Raw genomic sequence first — 27883 nt, 5'->3', positions numbered from 1 at the left:
CACAGTAACTCACTCAGCTCCTGAGCATGATGCTCAGGACACTGTTATAAAAGCTGTCCCCTAACCCGGGGTTTTAGCCCTGATTTCAGCAGTGTAAGATGAGGCTGCACACAGAGCAGAGCTGACACGGGCCTGGAGTCCCTCAGCACTTTTCCTCAATAAATTAACAGCAGAGCTGCTGCCACAGCAGCCTGAGCAGTTTGCAACATTTGTATTTCTGCTTTGGCTATTTTTGGTGTTTTTCACAAGCCCTTTTAATGCCTCCAGGAGTAATTTATGGGGACAGAATAGCATGAAAAGAGCAGATTCCACTCATTTAAATCTCTGGATGATGAAAATCACATGAGAAGAGCAGGTTTCTCATTGTCTCCTCTTCATAAATGGCTTTCTGAGGCAGTAAAAGCCATGTAAAAGCAAACATAAACACTGTACAAACACCAAGATATTCAGGTTTGTTTGGACTTACCCAAACACTGCCCAGAAATTTTCAGGTTTATTCAGGTTGGGGCTCTGTTTTGTTAACTCATTCCTCAAAATGTTGCAGGTTTTAATTATTGTTAACATAACCAAACAGATATATGGACTAAAATTTCTTTTAACTGATATTACTACGCAAAAGGATTACTTTAATAGAAACAGTTCTTAGTATTATTCTTATTTCAGATTGTGATGAGTAATATGTGTGACTGTGGTGATTCTTTTTTCCTTTTTTTTTCTTTATTTGGCAGCCCTCACTGCTCCTGCTCCAGCACATGATCTGGACACCCAAGATGGTCCAAGTTTCCAGCAACTCACATGCTGGTTATTTATTTTATAAAATAAGCAAATTAGTGAAGCATGACTTACAAACTCTTTGATCCAGTGACCACTCATCTGTGTACTCACATAAAGAACTGTAACCTTTTAGTGCTAATAGTAACAGCTCACAGTAAGAGACATGGACAGGTCACTAAGTTTCCTTCCTAGGGCTGGGGGGCAGTTTTGGAGGTGTCTGCCACACACTGAAGCTTCACATTTTTCAAGTGAAGTGAAATTTCCAAAATAAGTAGCATTTGCCTTCTAAAGGCAAATGAAAGAGGTTCCTTTGCCCTGTCTTTCTTCATTAATTAATACTCTTAACTCACAGAAGGGGTTGGGTTGAAAGGGACCTTAAAGCTCATCTTGTTCCACCCCCTGCCATGGGCAGGGACACCTTCCACTGTCCCAGGTTCCTCCAACCTGGCCTTGGACACTTCCAGCTCCTCTGGGCAAGGCCTGGCTCCCCTGTGCCAGGGCCTCCCACCCTCACAGGGAAGAATTTCTTCCCATATCTCAATCTAAATCTATTCTCTTTCAGTTAAAAGCCATTCCCTCTTGTCATAGGATACAATGTTTTCTACTTCAGCTCTTCTACATTTCATGTTTTGCCTCATGAGACCAAATTTATTACAGTAAGGGACGTAATTTAATAGTGTTCTTTAAACAACCATGAATGTACCTGCTTGGCTCCTCATTTTTCACCAAGTCATTCGAGGAAGTATTTAAAAGCCAGAAGACTGCCCAGAATTTGTGTGAATAATCCAGGCTTCATGATTCTGCAAGACAGAATAGAGAGTTAACTTGAGAGGTTTCCTCTGCTGCTAGTCACATCAAAATGCCATAAAAGCAGACAGATCCTTTCACACTCTGTTTCCCTAAAGGGCCATGGAAAGAAATCTCAGTCTAGACCTTCATCCAGCCAAAAACTCCTGCGCCCATGCTCAGCTTCCTTCACTGTTATCTCTGTATAATCAGAGGAAATAATCCCCAGTGTACAAAACTGTCAATATATTCAAGGCTTTGCAAAATCCCAGCCCCCCAGACCTGAGCTGTGCAAAGTCACAGGATTATTCATAATTTCACCAGCCTGATTCAGCAGAAGCAACGTGGAATCGTTTCAAGTCACATATAAAGCTGTTTATGGGTGTTGGGAAAAGCTGCGTCCCCTGAACAAAATGTAGCTTTCTCTCAGCTTCATTCCTGGGTTTAAGGAGAATTAAACCATTCTGGAACTTGCTGGGAAAAAGGGAACAGGGGGATAGAGAAGGACAATTTATCTCTAAATTACATTGCTCTTCAGAGTAAACCACAGAGAGCTGTAATGGGACAAGTAATTTTTTTACCTAGTATAATTAATTAGAACCCATAAAACCCAATTAAACAGCACTTTTGAGACTATCAAGTGGTGCATGTTTGAAACTGCAAATATGACAGTATAAGTACATTTTTATAGCTGGGCACACTCCTCAGGATTATTTTCAGTGCTCTACTAAAATGGGAAATGGCACCAGTTTGGCCCCTGATAATAAATCGCTTGGAAACAGGAGATATTAATAATCTTTATGGGGGTAGGATGGGAGCCAGATGGGGCAGGGAGGGGAGTGTGAAAGTGGCATAATATATTGGCCTGGAAAACATAATCCAGGCCAAAGCAGAAATGGAATCTTGGTGTGTATCCGAGCGGGCTGGGAAGATAAAAGGAGAGGTGGTGGCTGAAAGGGGGCTTGCCCTGGGAGATGAGAAGGATGAGTTCCAAGGTAAGGAAGGGAACATCCTGCCAAGTAAGCACAGAATGGGAGCAGAGGAAAGAGATGCTCCAGCAGATTTCATGGCAAGGAGAGGAAAATGTAACTGGGAAAAGGTGCTGGGAGCTCCTGTCCCTGCCCCGCTGCCCTGGGAGGGGGCTGTGTGTGTGTGCCATGGGTGTGATGGGTGTGATGGGCTCAACACACGATCCAGTGTGAGGAAAAGCTCACTTGGCCCTTGTTTATTGACACGAGGCCCCATGGATGTTGACCTTGGCAGCCGGGGCCCTCACCGTGTGCCAGGCGCTCCTTCCCTGCCCCTGGAGCACCGACACTCATTAGCACCAAGCCCATTCCAGTCTCACATTTCCAGCAGTGACCCGTGGCCACCAGAGCCTCCACAGACACTTCATCATCCCCTGTCAGCAGCTCCCAGCCCGGGCACTGCCAGAGCCCAGCAAGGGCTCAGGAGAAGCCTCTGCCTGGGGAGCCGCTCCCTGTGCCCACGGAGAGCAGGGACACCCCATGGAGGCCTTCCTGCTCCTGGAATTCTGAGTTTGTTTGGGTTTGGAATATCTTATCCTTCAGAAAACAGCAGTGCACTGTGATAATATATATACATATATATATATATATATATGCAATGAACCACCCCGTGCCGGCTGAGCCCTGTGACAGAAGCAGACAATTAAATTCTGACAGTCCCACTCAGCTGTACAATGCTCCCCGTGCCAGCTGCTCCCAACAAGGGGTACCTCTATCTTATCAGTCACTCAGAAAATTCCTTCAGAGTTACCTATCAACACAGGAAGAATATTTAATCTAGAAATGCAGGAAAATATACTCTCAAAAGAGATTTGGGAGGAGAAATGGAGAGAACAGCTGGACTGGACAGAAATGTTGCAGCGAAGACTCACAACATCCACAAGGAGATCCAGGGAGGACTCAAGAGCATCAAGGAGATAAGAGCTTTCTGCAGAAATACTTTGTGCTCTATGTTGTGCTCTCTGAAGGTCTGCAGAGTGCTGTCACATTCTTTATATACATGGGGAGGCTATTCATCTCTTAGTTTTTAAGAATCCATTTACTAAACTAGAGAATCTTATAAATATTTGCATTTCATAAGTCTTATGCCATTTCACCTGCACCGAGCCCTTAAGTTTTCTCAACTACATAAATTAAGATCTGTCTCCTTAGTATATCTAAATACTGTCATTTTAGTTTGATAGAGACATTTCTTTCTCTTTGCTCTGTGTGTAATTTTCTCAATTTAGGAACTAGATCTTTAAAGTCGATTCCAACAGAAGCCTTTCTGTGATTCTGTGAAAACAGGCAAAATTCTGAGGCCTTTGAAATCAATAACAAATCTCTCAAACTTTATTTGTGTCAAGATTTTGAGTTGAACATATTTAAGTAAATTCCTACATTTGTTTCTAAATGAGAGATCTGTAGCTCTTGAAGTGTCTTCTTGGGATGTGTTAATTTTGATAGGAAAATGAAAGGTGCTAATTTGTCCCTGTCGCCATATAATATTAAACAGTTAAATATGGTCTGATTTTGGAAACAGTACATGGCAGACATCCTTAAAAAAAATCATTCAAAAGGTACTGAAAGAATAATCTTTTCCAAATCTGTCAACAAGATTCTAGCCACTGTTCCTGGCACAAAATCTAGCTTAATTTGGTAAAACAATCACTTTTGCTCTTGCAAACATTGTAAAACAAATGGGGTCACGGAAAGAAAAATGGGAACATTAAAAAGACCCTTGATAAATCCTCGGGAGTGTGCTGCTGTGGTACTGTGGGGTATTCCCAAGGTTTTAAAAGTGCAAGTAGATGTGGAGGCAGGAGGGAGCCCAGGCTGCAGGGCTGAGGGGCTGCAAATCCAATTCCGAGCGTGGTTCTGCTGTGAATGCTTTTCCAGGTCTCACACCATTACATAGGATGTAGCATCATAATGATGTCAACCCTTGGCCCAAAGAACAAGCTGATTTAAGTTTTATGAGGGGAAGGATGAATCCTTCCAAAGGAATGGTGAGTGGGATAACACAGAACTGTGGGATCACAGTTCAGGGAACTCACAGTTACGCTCTGAACTATTTTTAGCAAGGTCCTGCAAGTTCAGGGATGGTTAGAAAAGGCCTGCACAGCTCAAGTGAAGCACAGCCTCTCCAAGCATTGACAATTTGCTCCCAGTTTTGCAGAGAAGGAATCAGACCCTCTCTTCCCTTTTGCTGAAGGTGACTGTGCAGCAAGGCTGCTCTGGGGGTGTGAAGGAGCATCAGAGCCTGGGCAAGGAGCCTTCCCTCCCTGTCCCCACCCTGGCACAAAGGACAAACACTCACCTCACACTGGAACCAGCACATGCCCCTCTCTGCTCTCTCCAGGGTGCACCAGGGCACAGGGAAGGGGCAGCAGCAGGACCCAGGTACTCATTGACATGATTTCAGTCCCAGATTTACCATCTCTGGGGAAAAACAACCCCCCAAAGATCAGATACAAAGGAAACACAGGGGTGTGGGTTTTCCATCAAAGCTGCTGCTGTTCCTGCAGTGAGAGCACGTCAAAGACCTTCCCCCAGCTCCCTTTGGAAAGTCACTGCAGATGACTTCTGCCAGCTCCTGTTATGTTTTTCCCTTCTTCAAACACATACTTAAGAATATCCAGTTATTGCAGATTACCAGGAACACACAAGGAATGGGTTGCTTTATAAGTTTTACTACAATTATGGATAATGCTGGAAATATATACTGTATATTTCCTGTATAGTGGGACTGCTACAAGCACAGAAAATCCACATTGAGGGGGATTTCTATGCAAGCTATGCAGCAGATAAAGATTGGATTGCAAGCTTGAATTACTGATTCAAGCTGCTGCTTTGCCTCTCCCCACCCACTTCCTTAATAGCTTTTAAACTTAAATAGCCATATAAGTTAAAATGTTCTTTTATAGGGTGAAATAAACAGATTTTATGGTTCTGAAACTGCAAGTTTAGAGATCAACACTTTACCACTAATTCATGCAGGTTCAAGCTAAGGAAATGGCTCATTTTCTTCTCTACAGTTGTTGAGATTTTTTTTCCCCCAAAAAAATTCAAGATGCACTTTAAATTAGATGTTATGAAAACTCTGGATGAAGACAAGACTTTCTCTCAACAAAGTACATCTAACTTACTGCATTTCAGGCCCCAAATTCCATGAAATCAGAAGGAAATTACTGCTGAAAACCTCAGGTTGGCTAGAAATTGGCACAAAACATCAGAATTTATTGTTCATGTTTTGATATGGCATTAAAAATAAACAAACAAACAAAGAAAGAACCAACAAACCCCAACAAACTCGCAAGGAAGGTTTCATATGCCACTCTGGAAATCTAAAAAGGTCTTATGAGTGCAAATGTAATTAATATTTAAACTTCTTTTTAACCCTCAAAGCTCTGTAAAGAGCATTTAGCCCCAGCCCCAGTACAATCCTCTCCAGTGGAACAGTGGGAAATGCCAGTTCCAGCTGTCCCAGAGAACCTGAGGAGAAGCAGTTCTGACAAGCTCCACACCTTAATCAACATATTTCCATTACAGGAATTATCCATCAGATATTTTAGGGAGCCAGGGGGATAACCACAATCCAGAGGTTCTTGCAGAAATAATGGGAGGGTACAAAACCCCAGGAAGATACAGCTTGAAAAGCTTGATATGACCTGAATGCACAGAAAGATATTTTCAAGCCAAGGAAGGGCAAGAACTGATTCTACAGAGCAGTGGGAGATGCTGCCCTAAGTGCTCTAAAGAAAAATTGCATTGCCCTGATTGTTTTATCAGAAAAATCCCAGTGTGTTTCATTTATCCATCTATCTGTTCATTCAACACTCACCATTATGATTTTTGAAGATCTGATACATCCAGTAACAGCAGGGGAGTATTTTTCTTCCCATTATTATCCCAGTTACATTAACCAGCATTTAAATGGTTAAAATGGAGGTTTTGTTTCCAAGCAAAGCTAATCCTGTTCCTGAGGACACCAGTAGTGGTGGTATATGACAACATAATCAGCAGCACAAGGATATAAACAACTCCCAATTATCCCAAACCAAAATTTTTGAACATCTTGTTACATTTTTTCCTTAGGCCTTAAAATTACCGAGTTGTTATGGTTGGATGCTTTGTGGTGAATAAATCTAGAATAATTCCCTGGAAAGAGTGAACTGCTCTGAAATGCTGTTAGTGCAAAAGCCCACAGTACCAAGCATTCCCTGGCCTTCCCACCCATGGGGAAAGAACCACACCATGTTCTCATTGTGTGGGGACAGGAGAGCAGGGGGGAGGAGCAGGGCTGGGGTGATTTCTAGGAAGGGGGAAGCAGCTGCTCAGAAAACAGGCAAGAGGGAGAGTGCAAGGAAAACACGCAACAGTGAGGTTTCTGCACATTTGACTTGTCTAAGTGCCCGGTTCTCTAGGCCTGCAGGTAACTCACAAAAAACCTCCCAACTATTAAAAAACCCCATGGCCCATGAACACAACTGAATGGAATCTGAGAGGATCCCTGGGTGCCACTTCCCACCTGAGTGCACGGAGGCACCCCTGGATCCTCTCAAATTCCATTCAGGGTGTGTTCATGTGTCCATGCACAGCTCAGGGCTCTCACACAGATAGAACACCAGATCTTGTGCCTGAAACAGAGATGTCACAGGACACAGCACCCAGATCTGAAGGCAGATCAAAGTAACCACACTGAGAGCCAAATCCAAGCTCGGGCTTTGAATATACCTCCAAAACACGGCTGGTTTTGGAGCCAGACTTTGGGTTCTGTCATCCATCTAATCTTGAAATGGGTGGATCAAAGATGTTCAGTCTGAGGCTTAGCAAAGTGCTAACAGACACTGTTGAACAGAAATGGTTCAGTGAAGTGCTCCAAGCAAGAAATAAATTTGTTGGTGGGCAAGCTGGGAACTGAAAGAGATGTGGAAGTGGCTGAGGAAATGACTACCTATCGATTATTTTGCTGGGTTACCTCCTGACATTGGCTTTATTTACAAAAGGAGGGAAAAGGAGGTATAAGGTGGTTGAGGAATTGGACCAGAAAGCTGGCAGCAGTGCCAGAAAAGACTGGAAATGAAGAAGGATGCCCAGTGGTTTGAGTGCTGGCTTGGAAACCAGTAGCAATCATATGTTTGGTTCTCCATCCCAAATTTCCTGTATGACCTCGGCCAAGTCATCCAGTGTCTCAGCTTCCAAAAAAGTGAAATGGAGCTCAGGAACCTTGTTAAAAAATAAAATAAAAACAACTTGTGGAGGTGAAGAACTATCTCCCTCTACAGCCTCAAGGCTTAGAGGGAGCCTGATGTAGTCACTGAACAAAGGAGACTGGATGGCTTCCTAAATTATTCAAAATAGAAATGCAGATTCACAACTATACAAAAGAACTGACTGCAGAACTCTTAAAGCTGTAGGGACAAGCCTGGTGATAGATCTTCTGACATTTCCATGCTCCTGTTCAAGCTATAGGAAAAACACACACACAGGAATTACACAGCCCTGGCTGGCACTGGTGTTTGCTCTGTAGATGGCACAAGTGCTAACCTTATTTTCTACATTGTTTATGCCAATGTAAAGTGGAAATAGCTGTAGGAATTACCCCTGACATGTGTGAGATCTGGCCACATCAACCCTCTCATTTATTCCAGAGCGTGCATTTTCCTGGCCATCATTTCTCAGCCTACCTTAGTCAACTGCAATAACATTTTTGGCCAGTACAAAGTTTTGACCTGATGTCTGTGCAGATCTGGAAGGAATTTCCCCTTCAACACACATGATCTTCCATTAAGCAAAGCCAGTTCCATGATTCCTGGAAGAGTTAAGAGGTACAAATATCCTGTAACTCTGGATCCTTGCAATTAATTCTGTGGTCTCCTTTTTAGGGACAAGAAGATAATTCTTTCACACCCGGGGCTGATGGGTCATTTAGGGGCAGTCTTATCACTCTGTGAGCAAAGACACATTGCTAAATAATTCAAAATGGAAATCTCTGATGTTGTTCATTCTTCTGCTCTAACTGACCAAGTGTTATGCAAATTTTGGAGTGGAAAAATAGGAACTCAGTCTTGCAAATGGAATGACAGCCTGGATGGGTTGCTGTGCTCTGGAGAAAACAAAGAAGAAGAGTACCAGACCTTATTTACAGACTTTTCAGTTCACTAATCATGAATAACTGCAACATTTCTCCTGCTGCTACACACAGACACTTTATCAGTGGTGACAATCAGAGAGGGCCAAGCATTTCTACCACTGTGTCATCCCAACCTGGCCCATCCCACTTGCTGATGGAGGCTCCTCCTTGAGGAGTGTCCAACACTCATGGACAACTGTTCAAGCACAGAGAGGATGCAACCTCTTAAATACCTACTGAAAGGCAAGTGAATGTTTGCATTAAAGGCCAAGCTTGAGAAAGATATTTAGGTAATAAGAACAAGAAAAATAATCAAATCAATCAGTAAAATCAGAATAATGACATTAATCAGCAAAAGAGACATAAAAAAATTAAAACTCTTACCTTACAACAAAGTCTGGCTTTGGAAAGACTTAGAAGTGGAAACTTTTTCTCCTCCTAAGTAGTCCCTCAAGTTGGGATTTTCAAACTGCTGTTCAGCTGTGACTTCAGCTTGAAAGCTCTGAAAACTTGTGGCTGCTCAGTACACCTATGTTAAAATTCTCCAGAAGTTCACATGGTCCTTCACTTGGAGTACACAACTGCTCTGCTTGGAGAGGGTAAAGCTGTGGTGTTCCTGCTGGAAATGTTAAGACAAACTGTGGAAAACAAGGGTTATGTCCTAAATCTCCCTCACTCATGGATTTACACTTCTCTCCCTTGGCAGAGCAGCTCCTCTTGGTCCATATATTGGGCAGAAAATGCTCAGGTCTCAAAGCTGCTGTTTCCTGCCTCCTGCAGGAGGTCACTGCACAGAGACATCCAACACCAGCTATCACACAGGTGGACATGGGATTTTCCTTTCCCAAGCAATGTCCAGTTGGAAACCATGGAAACCTCTTTAGCCACAGAGACATAAAGATGCATTAGGGAACATTCTCACCAATCACATGCATCTTTATGCAGAAGCAAAGCCAAAGTTGGCTCCTTCCCCCGTAGTGTAAAAATTCCTATACAGATTATACACCTTATTAATTCTAGGCCAGTGAACTTTCCTCCCAGTTTATAACAAAGTGTCACATTATTAGTCAGGCTTTCCAGCATCTTTTGATAAAAATGGTGTTTTTATTGCTGTATAAAAAATACAAGGCAAGTTAAATGTTTGGTATTTTCTTATAAAATATTTAGGTTTATAAACTGTTGCAAACAGCCTGGTGTTTATGTAATATTCACAGACATCTCTAATGCCTCTTATGAAAGCTAATGTATAAGCTCTTAGCTTTGCAAAAGGGTTTTAAAGATGCTCTGCCCATCTTAAAGTGTAATTCTACATGGTCTGAAGAGCTACTTTGATAACAGCTTGTGTTGAGCTTAATGTTTATTCCTCCCACTGCTGTCTAGGTTGAAATTTGCTTACTTAATGAGTGAAGGCCCCAGTGCATTTAAAATTTAAATACCTGACTAGGACACCCTTACTCAGCAAAAAGCACACACATGCCCAATTTCAGGTACATGCTTAAATCCTTTAAGTCTCAGAGCTCGAATCATATGCCCACATTATTCAACAGACAGAAAAGCAGTTGGGAATACATTTCTGAAGCATTTCTGAGGCAGAAGAATGTAGTTCACAAGGGTAAGAAGCTTTAATCACTTCTCTTCCAGGTATTACTCAATCTCTGCCACTACTAAGAACCAACTCCTGTTTCAGTTTCTGAGTTGCTGTAATTCTTGTTGGTTGTTCCTGTAGATATTTTACTTTTGCTCCTAAATGAAATAAATAATAAAATTACTCAAACTACAAGGCCACAATTGTTCCCACATCCAACAAAATGCCAAGCAGAGTGGGATTCTTCTCCCCCATCAATGGACTCCAAGGTGTCACATTTGCACCTTGTCATTTTGATGTCAAACAACAGAAACAGTCAAGAATATTTATAATTTTGAGCACATTGTTTAAAATAGAACAGTATCAGGAAGACTCTCCTTGGATTTCTCCTGTGAAGAAGAACAGATTTTTACTTTGTTCCCCTGTGCAATTTCTAGGGCCTGTGGCCATGGAGGGGAAGTTACACAGCACTGAAAGTTCTGCAGCAACCCCAGGACAAGAGCTCTGATCCTGAGGGAAAACTTACAGAGTCCTTAGGGATTGTTTTCCATAGTTTCTTCTCCTGTGTTATGTGTAAGTAAATTATTTTTCCCCATCATTGGACAAATCTGCCACTTTTTGGGTCTAGAACCTCAAGAAAACTCATTCTCTACAATAAAGGCAGAAACAAGTCATCTGATTCCTCCCCAGACTTCTGCAGAAGGACAGACAAAGGCCATGCAGCAGATTATCCCCCTGCTAAACTCCCAAAGCAGCATTTCCTTGCCAGCTCCAGCCCTCCTGGAGCTCCTTCTCCACCCACACCCAAGTGGCCTCTAGAGCCAGGACTGGGCAGGGCCAGGTCCTTCTGCTCTCTCTGTGTTTTGCTGTTCAGTAACTTCACCCCTGGGATCTGATCACAGTGCTCAGAAAGATGCCCCTGTTTTGGTAGTAAATGGCATCTGGCTCCCAGAGCAACACAGGGCCAAGAAATACCTGCACAGACAAACAGCTCTTCCCAAAGGTCCTCTGTACAATGATAATGGCACTGCACATGACCTTCAAAAATTCTTTGCATAGTAAATTAACTCTCCTCAAAGCATGATTTTATAGAAGAAGGCAAAAAAAAAACTATCAAGACTGAAGAGCTTTCATTTTCAAGACAAGGACATTGTGGCAAATTAAAATAAATTTATCCTTTGAAATAAATTTAAATAATTATAAGCAAGGAATAGCTTGAAAATATTCTCTTCCCTGCCCCTTTCAGTTTAATTTAATGAGGGACACTAGTTAACAATGCCAATAATAGACTGTTGTGGTAACTCCTCATGGCCACTACAACCCAGCTGTAATCAGACAGAAAAGTATCGAGGGTTGGCCAGTGCAATCATTATCAGATTGAGATTATTCAGAGAGAGAAAAAAAGAGCAAGAAATTTTAAGAAAGGACCTTTGTTTATTTGATTAACTCCTTGCCATCTATTTTAATTCTTCCCACTTCTTCACACAGTCATTTTCCACTCATCTCTCTCAGCTTCCCTGCTTGCTTTGCTTAGCAATGCATTTCTTGCAAGCACATGAAAGCTTTTCCAATGGTCCCAATCAGGCACATTCTCCAAAGGCAGGCTCACCCTAAACAGCACTCGGAGTCAGAACAAGATGCAAGACAAGTAGATCCAGCAAATGAATAGGAGGCATCACAGTGAGACAATTATGATGAATATAAATAAGCTGGCAAAAAGAAATATCATTTCACTGAAACATGCAATTTTACTGAACCCAAAATCATTCTTGGAGACAAATCTGTCTTCAGAGAGCTTTCAGTATGAGGGTTTTTGAGGTTGCATCAGCTGTGATCTAAGGCAGCAACATCCCAGATATTTAGACTGAGTCTGTCTCCATTTTGCAAAGGCAAATTTTGAATGTCAGAATTGCCATTATCTGACCACCTCATGGTGCAAAGTTACCATGAGCCCTTTGTGGGAAGGAGAATGTTCTTAAAGCCAGTTAGTCCGTATCTTCTCTTGCTTTTATTTAGAAGCCACTGTGCAGCTACACAGAAATACCTGAGCTAATCCAGCATGAGCCAGATCGAGCACAGAGAGAGAACAGAGAACAGACACACTCCCCAGGCAGCTGCTTAGAACAAACCTGTGGAGAGCCACAGCACACAACTGCAGATACTGCACCTCCCTCAGGTACCTCCACACTGGACTGCACATCCACCTCTGCACACCCACAGCCTGCCCTGCACACCCACAGCCCCCTCTGCACATCCATATCCACCTCTGCACACCCACAGCCTGCCCTGCACATCCACAGCCCCCTCTGCACACCCACAGCCTGCCCTGCCCATCCTCACCTCTCTGCTTTAGCCTGAGCACCCAGAGCTCTCGCAGGCCATGCAGCACTGCACATTTCTGACATGGTGCAATAAGTCAGACAAATCTGGTCACCCAAACACTTCCAGTAACTCTGCTTAGCAATGATCTACAAGATGAGAAACATCCAGCAAACTACAGCAGTTTTAAGAGTTTTACTATGGGTTATTCTTTTTCTTTTTTTTTAATTCTTATTTTTTCCCCATTAGGGAATTACCAATTGTTCCAAACTGTTATTAGCTGGCTCCCAGCTCCACACACACTGTCAAAGTGCTGCTCAGCTGGCGGGCACACCGTGCCTTCCCAGCAGATTTCTTTCACAGCTGGCTTTGCAGCCCGAAAGGTCCTTCCCATTTCCAGCTCTGCAATCCTTCCAGGCAGAAGGGAGGAGAGGAACAGACAGATGCCTTTCCACAGAGATGTAACAACCCGAGCAGGTTCTCAGCATGTCAATAACAATCTAATCAGGCTGCATTTACTGAGGGGAAAATGAGGGCTCTGACTTTGCCAGAACACTTCACACATCCGCCTACTCTTACAAACACATACAACACACTCCAGTTTCCAGATGCAGATAAGGATAACCACAGTGTGGAAAACAATCCAAGAACTAGTCTAGCCAACTCCTAGCTGGACCTCAGCCTCTTTCCACCTCCTCTCCGTGCTCTGGAATAACAATCTCTGCCTGTGCCTTTAGTGCAGTCTCACAGACACTGCTGGGTGTTGGTGTCCCAGCCCGTGCCCTGCTGCTCCCGGGATACACAGGGATGGATCCACAGGCTGGCCCACCCTGCTTCTCCCTCTGCCTTGGTGTAATGCCAGGGAAACCCAGCTATGCCCAAGGAGCAGGAATTTGTCCTGGAAGAGTCCTGATGGCACCTCTAGAGAAAGAACAGCTGCAAGGATCTCTCCTCCCCACGTGGGCAACCAACTGCACAGAAATGTCCACAGTTCACCAAAAATAATGCCAGGCTTTTCTTCTGCTCAGTCTAATTCCTGCCAGAGCTCCCTCCCTGGACAGGGCTGATTAAAGTTGACCTAACCCTAACCCTGACTGGAAGACTGGGGGTATCATCCTCAGGTGACCATAGTTAACTTGAATTAGTCACTGGCTTGTGAATCAGAGAGCAATAACCACCCCAGACAGCAGAGCTGCACACTGGCTCCTCATCCAGCATGCTCCAAGGCAGGGACTCATGCCCAGTAGCAAGCTAATCTTGTAAAAAAAATAAAATTGTAAAATAACACAATAGGATTTTGAGTCCAGATTCACTGCCTGCAGGGAGGGGGGTTGTTTTTTTTTTTCTTTCCTGGCTGATTACCTAAATAAAAAAAATTACTAGCTCCAGTGAATGAAAAAGGACTTTTTAGTCCAAATGCCTCAGTCAGGTCATCCAAATTCCCGGTTGCCTTGATCTCTTTTCCAGCCAATGAGCTCCTCTTAAGCTCTGACTGATGGTGTTGTATATTTTAAAATGTGTTTATTCTGACAATTTGCTCTGCTTTTATGTAAGAGGACAGGCAAGCAACTCATCCCCGAAACCTCAAGGAAAGAGCACAAGCCTTGGCTGCTGGACTATTTGGCTCCCTGAAGACTGTTGATTCTTGGACAAACTGTTATTCCATCCCTAAAAGATGTACTTACCCTGAAAAAGAAAGTGCACACACAAACATACAACTAGGTATTAAGAGCTTTGGTAGATCTGTGACTCTGGCCTTGTGACTGAAGTGTCAGCTGCTCCTGCAGAAATGGACATGGTAGTGGAAAAAAATCCCAAGCAAAAAACCAAAGGGAGAGTGAACCCTGAACTGCCCACAGCTGGACTGGGCTGAACTTCCACTGCAAGCCACTAACGTTGGGTTCTCCTGTCAGTGAGGTCATGGAAACCAGAGGCAAACAAATGGGGACTTCTAAACAGATCCAGGGCTAGAGGAAGGGGGGAAAGGGTGTGGAGGAGAATATTCAGGGAACATCCGTTCTGTGGAGGGCTGTGTGTTTCTCAGGGTACCAGGAGAAGGGCAGATATGGCTGTACAAGAGAGGTCAGCGGGTATCAGACCACATCACCCCTTTCCTCTTTCCCTTGGCTGCCTCTTAACACTCCCTTTGAGTACATTTCCCTCTGGTTGTGGGAAACACATAATCCACCAGTCCTCTTACAAAGCACGTTGCAGTGGCACTGCCTGAAATAAAACCCAGATTTTTGCCTTCCAGCCCCCTGCCTTCACCTCTACTGCTCACTCCTAGCCTTAGTCTGAGCGGAGAAGACAGGACTGGGAGGTGGGCACAACCCCACTGTACACCCAGAGCACAAGGATTACTCCAAATACAATGGTGAGGCTCCTTAGTCCCCCTCACTCCCTTCCCCTAACAAGTTCCCCCCTGTTTTTACCAGGAGTGCCTGCACAGACATGGTGGAAATGCATCCCCAGGTCACCACAAGCTCCTGCATGCTCAGGGTCAGCAGCCCTGGAGACAATGCCCAGCCAGCACTAGATTAAAACAGACTTTTAAATGAAGTTCAATTTAAATAAATCCCCCTATTTTTGTTGCCATCGACCAGTTTAAACTACATTTATTCTCTGCCATTTGTCTTCTTTTTGTACAACCTATTTGTGGTTAGCAGTGATTGCACAGGAGTTCATCATCTCCCAGGCTACACCCCCCACTGCAGGGGCTCATCCCAAGGGTGCCCCAGTGAAGGGCTCAGGTTATATCCAGCCCACGAGCTCCTGGGATGTCCCCCTTCCCTGCCCTGCACACTGGTGCCTGTCCTGCAGCCCTGCCACATCCCCCTCATCTCACACCCCAACATCCCGGACACAGCCCTGCACTGGGATCCTCTTCCCACAGCTCTGTCAGCACCCAGGCCAGGCTGGCTGTGTCCTCCCCCCTCCACAGCCTGACAGAGGGTGCTGAAGGCTTCTCTAAGGGTGGCCAGGAGTGGGGACACAACCCCCATGGAGGGAGCAGCCAGCCATGGAGAGCCAAGGGAAGCACCAGCCATGGGCAGACACCAGCCATGGGTAGACACCAGCCATGGGAAGCACCAGCCATGGGTAGACACCAGCCATGGGCAGACACCAGCCATGGGCAGACACCAGCCATGGGCAGCACCAGCCATGGGCAGACACCAGCCATGGGTAGACACCAGCCATGGGAAGCACCAGCCATGGGTAGACACCAGCCATGGGCAGACACCAGCCATGGGCAGACACCAGCCATGGGCAGCACCAGCCATGGGCAGCACCAGCCAGTCCAAGGCAGCCCCTGCCCAGCCCTGGCCTCCAGCTGAGCTGCTGGAGGAGCCCTGGCCAAGCTCACCCTGAGGACACTGCCCACAGTTCACAGCACACGCTGGCAGGACCCAGTGCCCTCCTCCTGCCCAATTCCAGGCTGCTAATGAGGGAATGGAAAAGGATACGAAGGCCATGCCTGATTGTCTTCAGATGGCACCAGCTCTGGAGAGCAGCCAGACAGCCACCCTGGACCAGCAGCTTCCTCGCCCAAACTTCCCCCAAAACCTCCTACCTGAGGCAGTCCTGCATTTCCCATCCATGTGGCTTTTCCTGAGCCTTCCCATTTAGGACATGTGGCACCTGTGAGCACGTGGACATGGTTCAATGGTGGAATTGGCAGTGCTGGATTAACAGTTGGACTCAGTGATTCTCGAGCTCTTTTCCAACGCAGCAGCTCTGTGATTCAGCCAGGGTTAGGAGGGCTCAGCAGCCTGGCTGCTCTCAGCAGGCTGGGAATGTAACCTTGGGGGCACTGCATCAGGGCTGCACAGATCCCATTGATCTCCTCCCTTTGAACTTGGCAGAGAGCTAAAGTTTGCAAAAACGATTCTCTTTAACCTCTGTGAAGAAGGAGAGATCTCAGGGATTTGAGTGCTGATCATCCTCACACTGCATTAGCAGGTGAAGGAGCTTCTTTGAGATTCAGCGAAGTGAGTGGGTCAGGGAATGTCAAACAGGATCAAGGCCAGAGAAGATGGTTGTGTTTTTAACAAGCTCTGCTGCTAAACATGCAAGAGAGCAGCAGCTAGGAGGGAGGGAAAGGGTGTGTGGTGACATGGAGGAAGGGAGAGAAAGTCTTAGCCAGCAGGACAAGCATCCTGAGTCACACTGCTGGGGAGGTGAGGCTGCTCTGCCAGGGAAAGGCTGACAGACTAAGTCAGATGCTTGGAGTAATTCCACAATGTTAATAAGTAAACAAATAAAAACAATCACCTTTTATGAAATATCAAATCTTCTCTTCTCAGTCCCTTCCTGAGTTGAATTCTCACCAACATCCACATCATTCAGTGCCTGGTTGCTCCCAGCACAGTGTCCCTGTTGGAGAACAAAGGAGGTGCCACCGCAGTTCACACACCTGTGACCAAGGCAGCAGCTCTGTCCTGATTCCACAAACCTCGTGGAGACAGGGAGGAGGAGGGTGAGGTGCCCAGCACACCCACAGCCTCAGGTACCACAGAGCTGCCACCCTGTGAGCTCAGAGATCCGGCTGGAAATCCCTGTGGAAAACCAGGACACAGAGAGCACAGAGCTGTGACCTGAGCCAGCCTGGGGCAGGGGCTGCCGTGCACACACTGCCATGGCTGAGGGAGAACAGCCTCAGTGCTGGGAACAACACCTATCAACCTTGGAAAATAAAAGCAATGACTATGAAAGAGGTGACAAGCTCTGGATACTCTAATTGAAAAGTGCTGCTGTTTTCCAGCTCCTCTGGATATGGCACTGCAGGTAACCAGAATTCAATGATGAACAGTGCTGGGAATGGGAATGGGGTGTATTTGCTCTAAGAGTTGACAGAGGACAGTCAGCAAAAGCTCTGTGAGGGGCTGTGAGCAGACATCAGTCTACCTTGGCACATGGACACCTCACAGGATCTCAGCATCACCAGAAGGAGCAAGCACCGTGTTCAGAGCTGCTGAAGCCGAGCTCAGCAGCCTGAGAGATCACACACACCATGAGCAGAGCTCAGCACTGGGGTTGGACTCAGATGCTTTAGCAACAAGCAGTGCAGAAAGCCCAGAGGATGACTGAATGTGAAGTCTTTCTTTGGAAGAACAATGGAAAAATCATCCAGCCAGGGTTTGAATGAGTAACTGGTCCTGACACCTGAACTACTGGCAATCCCAGGGGCTGTTTTAAAAAGAGTAACAAAATCACAAGATTTGTCAGCAGATTTTCATTATGAGGAAGCTGAGGTCAACCATATTTCTAAATTAATTTTCTAGTACATCTTGGTTAGACTTTAGGTAATAGTCCCTCCTCCAGCCCCCCCCCTTTTTTTTAATAAGTACAATTTACTAGAGTTGCATAAAAATGAGTAATACCTTAGTTTCACTTAGACCCAACATGAAATGAGTCATTTCTTTCCAGCACATGACCAGGCTGTTATGTCTCTCCTAAGCACACCACAGAAAGATAGAGATGTTACTTTTTGCCCATAAACAGACACTGCAAATCATCTGATTCTTTGAAGTGACAATGAGTTCACCTCCTGAAAAGGTCCATTTGAAGTGCACCTTTCCCTGTCATACCCACATCCCCACAGCTGTGTCAGGCCCTGGGAAAGGGGCACACACTTTGTTCCCATGTCTGTCTCCTCTGGCTGACAAGGGGAAAAAAGGTCTCTTTGACAATGGAGCCCCAAAGGGAATAAACGTGGTACCTTTATTTACAGATCCAAGGCTTGATAATCCCATCACTAGATGCTCCATCCCCCTCAGGCTCTGAGTAACCAGGATTTATTATTGCCCTGTCCTGGGCTTTTCTGCCCCTCTCATCTTTCCAGCATTCTGCACCTCAGAGACACTCTGTGAGGAAGGCGGTGGGTTCTGACTGGGACTGTGAAATGCGGTGTTTGTGCAGATAACATGATGACATTGAAATCACTGTTCGGTCTTCCCCAAGCTCAGCTCTGCCCTTCAGTTTCATCCCTTGTGCTTGAACTCAAGGAAACACAGCATAAGCCAGGGATTCCTGATCTTCTCATTAATTAGGCTCAGTTTAAGAAAATCTGGGCAACTAAACCAAGACAGTTTTTCTCTCTTAAAATAGAGAAATTAAAAATGCAGCAGAAACAAACCCCCAGAGCAGGGTAGAGCCCTTTGGCCTTTGTCCCTTCCACCCCAAAGCAAAAGAGGGTACTTGCCTTCCATGAGGCAGGACGTGCTCCAAGAATTCAGGAGTGCTGGGAGCCAGGTCCATCACAGGAGGAGGACCCCTGGGTGCTTCCATGCCCCAAATCATTGTCTCACACACAGCAGGAGGGGTCAGCACCACCTTGCTCTGTAGTGGCAACAACATTCCTGCAAAATCTGTGAGGTTACACTGAAATTAGGGTGGATTCACTGAATTATTATTTTTCTTTGCTGAATTCACCTCTGACCAGTCCTTTGGGAACTATATGGCAAATATAAGTGCTAATCAAAGGCAGGACTAATGGTAAAACCCCAAACAGTTATTAACCTATTTACTTTAACACAGCCTGACAGAAACAGGTCATTGCATCCAAAAATCTCACCTTAGGGAGGAGCTCCCATGCCCCTTCCATGTCTTTTACATCTTCTCTGGCCTCCTTCCCATCAGAATTCCCAGAGCATGTTTTAAACATACAGGTGGCTGCTCCCCAGTGTCACCCTCATTGACAGCTCCAGTCACTGTCAGCAAATGTCCCCTGGCAAATGTCCCTGCTCTGGTCTAACCTACCCTTGCCCTTCCCTGCCAGCCAGAAACCAGCCCATAACTTACTGACATGGAATACAGCTTCTCCCTTTCCAAGGAAATCTCTTTACTGGACCAACTGATATGGCAGGAAGAGACAAAACCCCTTTCCTGCTCCCAAGCCTGTTCCCGAGGTCAGGAATGGGAGTAGGAGATTTTTCATTCACACTGGACTATTAGTTTGTTCCTTGGCATCCCAGGAGTGACTACAGCATTTGCTACAGCTCCAAATCCATATGCAATTTTCAGCTCTTTTAAAGTAGTAACTGATGTACCAATTAATGCATTTTTGTTATGGGGGGATGTTCACCCTGCACACAAATATCCAACAACACTGATAATATCAAGTATTCCCTACATTTATGCATACCCCAGCCTTTGGTGCCAGTAATGACACTTCAGTGTCCCACTCTGAACAGAGATATAAAGGTTTTTTTACCCTCTCAATCAAACTTAGTTTAAAGAAGAGTACAAAAAAAGAGAAAAAATCCAAAAACCTTATTGTCACTTTGAGTCAGAGGCAGGCACAAGATCTCTTTCCATATATTTTGATTTAGTTCACAACACAGTAAGAATTCATCAGTTTACAAGAGACACCCACATTCCTCTGGATTTACACAAATGTGACCAAGAGCATAGTGCTGGTAAAAATTCCCAAAAGCTGCTCTCCTGCCTTCACATCTGCCACGAAGATCCCCATGACACTTCTGCAAATTCAACTCCCACCCACTTCACTCAAAATGGAGCTACAAAGAGGTGACTTGCAGCTCCTTTTCGGATCCCAAATCCAGGAACTTCTCTCATATTCCTTGAAGTTTGACCTAGAAATACTGAAATCCCTTTTTTTCAGAAATAAATATATTTTTTTATATGAACTGCATATCACCATCTCCTCACTTCCCAATCTGGGCCAGTTTTTAATCCACTGCCTTCCACTACCTCAGTCCCCAACTCCCTCAAACTGAGGTCATGCTTCCTATATTTCCTTTGAAATCATGACACCTACAAGGAAAGGGGGGTGGCAGTAGACTATATTTTAAGACCTTCCACAATCCAAGACCTGGAGCTATAAGAAAGGACTGTGCATTGCAGCACTGATGATCAAACCATGAGTTGGCAAGACTGGGCTTTCATTCAACTGAACCACAAATGCACTTGAAACAGTGACTTGCTCTTCTGCCTTTGTTCCAGATCAGCCCAGGATCTTTGCTGACATAAACCAACCAAGGTCATTCCTGCTCTGAATCAACAGCAAAAAAAGGGAAAGGACACGAAGTGAAGATATCACTCTCCACATCTTCATCCCACAGCATATTCCAGAGGGCACAACTTGATCATAACTTCTCTCACTCTCCCGTGACCTCTTGCAAAATAATCCCTCCTCACGTGCAAGTTATAAATAAAAACAGTTCCTTTCTCACTGAAAATGCACACTAGCTGTGATGGCAAGATAAAAGTCATCCAACAACACACACAATTTCAGCTTATCTTGAGAAAAATGATACCTCATCCTCCAACAGGGAGGGCTGTGCAGGGAACACAGCCTGCCCAAGGTTATGGAGGGATCCACATCATGGAGAACTTGGACTCTCCACCCTGTGCTGCTTCAGCACACGAGGGAGGGAAAAGGTCTGTTGCCCTTAAATTGTGGATACAGAGGCTCCACCACAACCAAACTGCACAACAGCACTCATCCAAGGGAGTTGCCTTTCCCTTCCCAAACCTTCAGGAAGCACTTGTAGGACATGGACACACCGTGCAACTGCCCCAGCCCAGTATCCAGGTGATGCCTCACATTGTCATCAACACAAGCCCTAAAACAGGGTGACTGTTTTGTTAGTTCAGGGTTGAGGCTGCTCACACTGAAGCCCCTGCAGGAGGGAAGCCTACCTACGTGGGACCATGCTTCCTCCAGCACAGGGACACAGCACGTGGATGTGTCACCATCCGTGGAGCTCCAACATCCAGGACCACCCCAGCCCCAGGAAGTGCAGGTGCAGCATCATTTCCAGCCATGCTCCTCTTTCACCCCAGGCTCTGCTCCTGGGGAAGCACCTTCATCCCCCACCTTTCCCTCAATACAGTCCCACTGATTCCCCTGCCCAGCAGAGGCAAACACCAAGCTCAGATCCCCAGTGGCATCTCAGGTTCTTTATGTCTCAACAGCAACGCCTGAGCCACATCTGCAGGCAGGTTTAGGCTTTCTTTGGTTGTGGTGTGTGTCCAGGGGACAAAGCACATCCTGAGCCTCTCCCAAGGACCTGTGCTCCCTGTCAGACTCACATCAGTCACAGCTGAGGAGCCAGAGAGGAGAAGTATGTTACACTCCTTTCCTTCAGACAACGCTCCAAAAATTCCTGTGTTTGACTACAGAAAACACAAATGATGTGGTTAAACTGATCACCCTGGCAGTGATTTAAAAAGAAACAAAACAGAGCCAGGGAAATCCAGATTTACAGACCTGTAGCCCATTTCCTTGTAGCACAAAGGAGAAAACCAGCTTGTAGGCACATGTTTTCCAGCCCCCAAATTTGTTATCTGTACTGGTCTTACACCCAAAGGTATTTCTCCAAGATACCTTCAGGTAAGCAGGAATAGAACCACAGCCCCTTTTCATGCAACCCAGATGTCACAAAGGCAGCCAAAGCTATGGGCCTGTCTTTTTGTCTGCTCTTAGAAATAAACATCAAGGTTACTGAGCAGGAGAAACACTGGGGCAGTCACTGCTCAGGAACCCCAGATCCTTTTCCAAACAGCAAATTACACATGTGTAAAGACTTGGCAAATGGAACAGGCCTGCTCTGCTGCCATAGGCTCACCCTCTCCATGGCCTTCATCCCTTCATCTCCATCATTTGCCCCTTTCCTGGATAACCATGCCTTTACAGAAGTGCAGTGCCTTCTGATAACATCAGCTCTCCAAATGCAAGGGCTGGCATTAAATAAGTATTGTTACACTTCTTACCCCTACTTAAGCTTGATTTGGTAATATATTAGAAGTGCAGAACAGACAACTGCTGAAAGCAGAGAAAACACAGGGGGTTCTTGTCCAAGGCAGAAGAGGGGGAGGGAAGGAGGCTGGAGGTGGTTGTTCCTCCCCAGCCTCTGCTGATTGAAGCCAGCCATCCCCATCAATACCACTTTGCTTTGGCAGCCTTTCCAGGGGAAAAAAAAAAAAAGGAAAAAAAAATCCCACTCCCCCTGTGCAACCTGCTTTAATTGCTCTGTGTATCACACACCAAAGGGGAAAGCCAGGGGGGTGCAGCAACATGATGAGCTGCACCACCTTTATTGCTTTCAAGAGAAAATTCTTGCAGTTGGGGAGCAGGAAGGGGGACAGAGCATCCCCCTCTGACCCACAGGGCACATTCTTTGCCAGTCCATCTGCCACCCCCAGCTGCTAAATCCTCCATCCCCAGCACAAGGTGATCTGAGAGCGAAGCACACTCCTGACACAGGAAAGGGAACAACTTGGGCTGGTTCCCCCTGACAAGCCCCGCTCTCCCCACCCCCTCCCTCCCTGCCATGTTTAAAGCAGCTGAACTCGAGGTACTGAGATATCACAGAGAGAGTTTCCCTTTCCTATCCTGCTCAGATGGCTCTTGTCAGCAGCTCGCTTCAGCCCTGTTTTCCATGAGGATTTCCTTCCCTCCTGCTCTGGAGCCACTGCTCTGGAGCTCACATTATTTGATTTCTTGGAGCCTACAGTCTGGAGCCAGCGAGGTTTGTCTGCTTCCCTGGGTTCAGCTAATAAATTGGGATCAGGGGGTCACACAGCAGGGGACTTGGAAGCCTGAGAGCCTCTGACACCATTTTTATTAGTTTTTACTATACATACCATTTCAGGAGCCGGGATGCCATCCCAGTGGGGCCCTACCCATTGCTTAGTAACTAAGATTTTGTAATCTAAGTTTTGACAAGGTCATTTTTTACCTTGGGAGAGGGTGGGGGAGGGAGAACTCCCACATACGTTAATTACACAAACACTGTGGGGACAATGCAAATAGGAACCCATTTCCCTTTTGCATCAGGGCCAAAGAATGAAAAATCTATTTACTATAGGGCTATTACAAGCTAAACAGGCCTGGATATTTTAAACAACACACCGATACAGTCCCATCCTGTACTTCAAGATTGGATGAGTGCATTTCAGCCTTTCTCCTGTCTATCCTGAAAAAAAAACCCTATGCCATAAGGAAAAGTGACCAAACTTGGAGGCAGCCACAGAGCCCTGATGCCCAGGTTGTAATAAATGCCCCCATTGCTTTACTGGGAGCATAGGAGTGACCCTGAGCAAGCTAAAATTAAGCAGCAAAACTTCCACCAGCATTGGCCTGGCCATGCTGATTAACCCAGTGCTTTGTTAACCACCACTGGCACACTGGGAATAAAGGACCTTTGGGCAAGTTCCAGTCCCAGCAGACAGAGGGGCAAAGAGCCCAAACACCCACTGGTCCTTCTGGTCAACCAGAGACAGGTTTTCTCCTGATATAAAGTTCCTTAGGCTACCAAGCAGGATGTTTAGAAAGCATGAGAAACAAGGAAGCACAGCCACTGACAGCAAGTGAGACAATCCCATGGGAGCAGGGTCAGAGCCAAGGCAGCAGGAGGTCTGTGGTGACACCCCCTGGGAAATGGTACCAGTGTGGGGGAAAGGAGCTGCCAACCATCCTGACCTGGGAAACAAGGCAAAGCAGGCATTTTGGCCCACAGACACATCAGGTGGTGCAGCCAGAGAGCCAGGCTGCCTTCCTGGTGCACTTGGTGCTGCTCTCCTCCACTGCAGCTTTGCTGTGTTCAATAACCCTGAGCAGATTTTTTCTTTTTCTGTATTTTTACATCTGCTGTGATAAATTCATTCTGGAAAGGGGAAAATGGTCCTTTGGTCACTCCCACCTTTCCCTTCCACCCTCTCCCCTGATCCAGAGCTGCATGAGGTGTGTGCCTCTGATGTGGTTAGAGAGGGACTGAGCCTGAGTAAGGCTTTGAGGTCCCTTGGTATGTGTCCTGCTGGCTGTCACCTCACTGGGCTCCAGCACATGCTTTGAGGTTAAGTCCCAGTGTTTGTGTTTTGGGCCTTTGTTGTGGTTCCTTGATATGTTCATGATGGCCTTGGCTCTGCCACCCCACAAGCAAATGCAAAACTCACAAAGTGGTGACTCAGTCATTTTCTCCACTGGCAGCAGCAGCAGCTGGCAGGGGCTCAAAACAGATCAGAGAACAGGGCAGCAAGTGTCTCCAAGATGGATTTCAGACAAACGAGGAAAAATGAAAAACCTGAAAAAGCATGGAGAGAGAAAAAGCCTGATATTAAATAAAGAGCCAGAAAACAGCTGGAATGTCAAGTATAGAGGGAAGAGATCATAAGTAAATGAGCTCTGTGACAGACAGGGAGCTGTGCTGTGCACACTCAGACATGGATTGTTCATGGGTTAAACCAGCCTGCACCTCAAAGGAACCTGCTTTCTGCTGCCAGCACTGGAAGCTCAAAGCAGAGCCTACAGATCAAGCTGTTTGCTTCCTGCTTGAAGCAACAGCCCTAAAAATAAAATGACCCTGGAGGACTCAAAGCTGGCTTGCTCGTTTGGCTGACGGTGTATGAAGCAGGAGAGCAAGGCTCGTGCTTGTTCTTCTGCAGTTCTATGGGCTCTGTGGGTTTTCAGATAACTAAACACATCCCCAGACATGAAGGGGAACTTCATCCTGACCTGGTTTTGCTCATGGTAACATCTTCATCCCTGGAAAAGAGTGATCCCTGTATTTCCTCTGCTGTCTGAACACACAGTACCTCAGGCACTTGTTCAGTGGACACAGACCTGTGAGTAACATCAGTGAGCACTCACTCCACCAGCCACACGTCTGAACTGAAGCTGTGAGCTCTCCAATAAAAGCAAGACATCACGAGCTATCATGCACATAAAAAGGATGTTTCCATATTAACCATGTTGCAGGCTGAACACATGACAAAGTATCACATATGGACTCATATAAAGGCCTCTGTAATAAAATACCAAGTTTGCAGAAGCAGAAAAGATGGTCTTGTGCTTAAGCACAGCACTAGAGCCACAACATCTGGCTCCTGTCCTTGGTGTGACCCATGGCCATCCTGTGAGACCTCAGGCAAGTCTTGTCTTAGCCATGTAACAGTTATGAAATGACTACAGAGTGCAGGGATTTTTTTCCTTTTTTTTTTTTTAACAGTGCACAGCAATTACATTCAGGGAGCTTTACAACTCAATTCCCTCTGTTTGATCTCCAGCCTCAACTTTCCTGGCAAAACAGCAATTAGAGCACAAGTGCTGAGCCGACTCTTTGTTGCTGCCCATGCCCTACCAGCCTCTGAAAATGGTTGTGACTCAGTCACCTAAGCTGCATTCTATTTATTCATGTGTAAACTGGGAATCACTATAATTGCTTTCTAAGCATTAATTGATTATTCCTCATAGCACTGCTATAGAATTCCTAGAACAGAGAGGAAGAAAACCAGCAAGAGGAGCAGACAGCAGCAGAACTGCAAACTACTAAGAGTTCTTTGTTTACTTCTTTTCTTCCTGAGTGTGGTGCTGCAGGAGGATCTCTCCAGTCACATCTTGGTTTGCCATGCCATGGCTTGCTCTGTGACTTCAGTCCATACATCTCAACTTTTCTCTGTTCAAGCCCAACTCCCTCTTGAAAGTGAAAGTTTATGTTCCCAGGGGCTTCCTGGCTCTCCTTTACAATGAAGATATGTCCACTTATATTACCTATATTTATCTTTCCCTGTCATTAGGGGCCAAGATAGTCAGCTGGATATCAGATGAATTTCTAGGTGCAGTTCCCTCCTTCTACAGCTTCTCTCTGCAGTTGTGTATCTCCAGTCACCACTCCCACAGTCCCACATTTTCTCCAGCTGGTTGGTCCTTGTATAGCTCTGCACATCTCCCCACCTGTTACAGCAAGGGGCTGCAAAGAAATCGTGACCAACACACCGATGTGTAGGAAGAGAAATTAATTCCCTCCCTTCCTGGGGACAAACTGCCTTGAGTCCAGCACGGACAGAGCAGCATCTAAATTCCCAGAGAAGGTGAGGAACTGAGCAAGAGTGGTGGTAGGTGTGTTATACAGACAGATTAACTTCACACCCTTAATCATTTCCAGCAACAAAACAACCAAAATAAAACACAAATCAGACTACAAAACTCAGGTCTGGTTCTCCCTCAGGAAAAAAACCCTAACAGTAAAAATACAAGCCTAAAACAGTCACCTTTGGAATTCACTTCCATGGAAAGAGGCAGTATATCGTATAGCTTGGTAATGCAAACAGTCTCCTTTTCCCTAATGGAGTATATACTCAGCTCATAAAAAATACTGCTTTACAGAGTCATAGCTTGAGCTTTGGTTTTCATGGTGTTAGGTTAAAATTATTTTACTATTGTAGTTATTTAGTCACAGATCATATAATCACACAACAACTATTGCTATCACAAGATCATCTGGGAACAAGGTCTGCACATTTTACTCCTAAAAATTAGTTTCCTTTCATCTCAGGTGACAACATGGAAATGTATTGAAAAGACAAAAGGAACATTCAAACCCACTAGTAAAGATCCAGGCAGATATTCTGAGCTGTCTGTAAGACACTCAGAGAATCGTCCCACCTGAAACCCAGAGGTTTCCCATGGCAGAGGAGAAAGTTATTTGGGAAAAATACAGCAGTGAAAAATCAGACTTTTCTGGTAGCAGGCAGCTAGCTGAACACTCATTTTTCTCCTCAGAGAATGTTTTAATGGAAAAACTGACTGATGTGGCAGAGCCTGTTCCAGGACAGTGACACTGAGTCACAAAGCCAGGCCGTCGCTCCGCGCAGCCTGTTCAGTGGCCTGGAGTCAATGGAAGGCTCTGGAACAGACCCACACACAGCAAATGAAGTTTGCACATGGCTGTTATTAGCTCAGACCCACTGGAAGGGCTGGCTCTGAGAAGCTGCTGCTTTCAGAAGGACTCTTCCCTCACAATCAGCAGTGTCACTGCTGTCTGAGGATGTTCTGCAAACTGCAACAGGCACCAAACTGAGGGGTGTGCTTTGGACTTTGCTGTTCAAAGAGGAGGAAAAAGAGTTTCACAGCTGTAGGTTGAGCATGAAAAATGTGGCAGGTGACGGAAAGAGGGTCACCACACTGTAGGAGTGTCTCTGACACTGTACGGGCTTGGATTTCTGTCATATTATGTGAAGTTAATGCTGGCAAAACAGAAAAAATGCTTGTCTATTTAAATCCTGGGATGAGGAGCAGCAGCAGCCACCTCTTAATAGGAAAAAATATTCTCCTTCAGATGAAGGAGGAAAGAAAATCTATATAAAGGACGAGCAGTAACAGAAATCAGACATGGAAGCCTAAGTTAGGATATGAAAACAAAAAGTAGCTCCAGAAGGGACTCTGAACAGGCTTAACTGATCTCCTGAAAGAACTCAGACGTCTCTTTCAGCTGGGGAGAGGGACCAAAAAATGCCCAAGCACAGTGAAGT

At 45.5% G+C, this 27883-nt stretch overlaps 2 long non-coding RNA genes across 2 annotated transcripts in view; both read right to left on the bottom strand.

Annotated features, from left to right (window-relative positions):
• The window catches only part of LOC108501034, a 68006-nt gene extending 66447 nt beyond the window's left edge, over positions 1-1559 (bottom strand). Inside the window, exon 1 of the long non-coding RNA XR_001876115.1 lies at positions 1478-1559. This is a non-coding gene — a long non-coding RNA (uncharacterized LOC108501034). The remainder of the gene's footprint in view (positions 1-1477) is intronic.
• A 7537-nt stretch (positions 1560-9096) lies between these two features.
• On the bottom strand, positions 9097-16956 carry LOC108501035. The gene is made up of 3 exons (XR_001876116.1): positions 16880-16956; positions 16179-16246; positions 9097-9322 (listed from the first exon to the last, which is right to left on the bottom strand). It is a non-coding gene; the product is annotated as an uncharacterized LOC108501035 (long non-coding RNA).
• Between the last annotated feature and the right edge of the window lie 10927 nt (positions 16957-27883).

The sequence above is a fragment of the Lepidothrix coronata genome, unplaced genomic scaffold, assembly GCF_001604755.1.
Source record: "Lepidothrix coronata isolate B3197 unplaced genomic scaffold, Lepidothrix_coronata-1.0 Scaffold99, whole genome shotgun sequence".
Lineage (NCBI taxonomy): Eukaryota > Metazoa > Chordata > Aves > Passeriformes > Pipridae > Lepidothrix > Lepidothrix coronata.
Note: the sequence above shows the minus strand (reverse complement) of the source record. Positions and strands in the feature narration are given on the sequence as shown.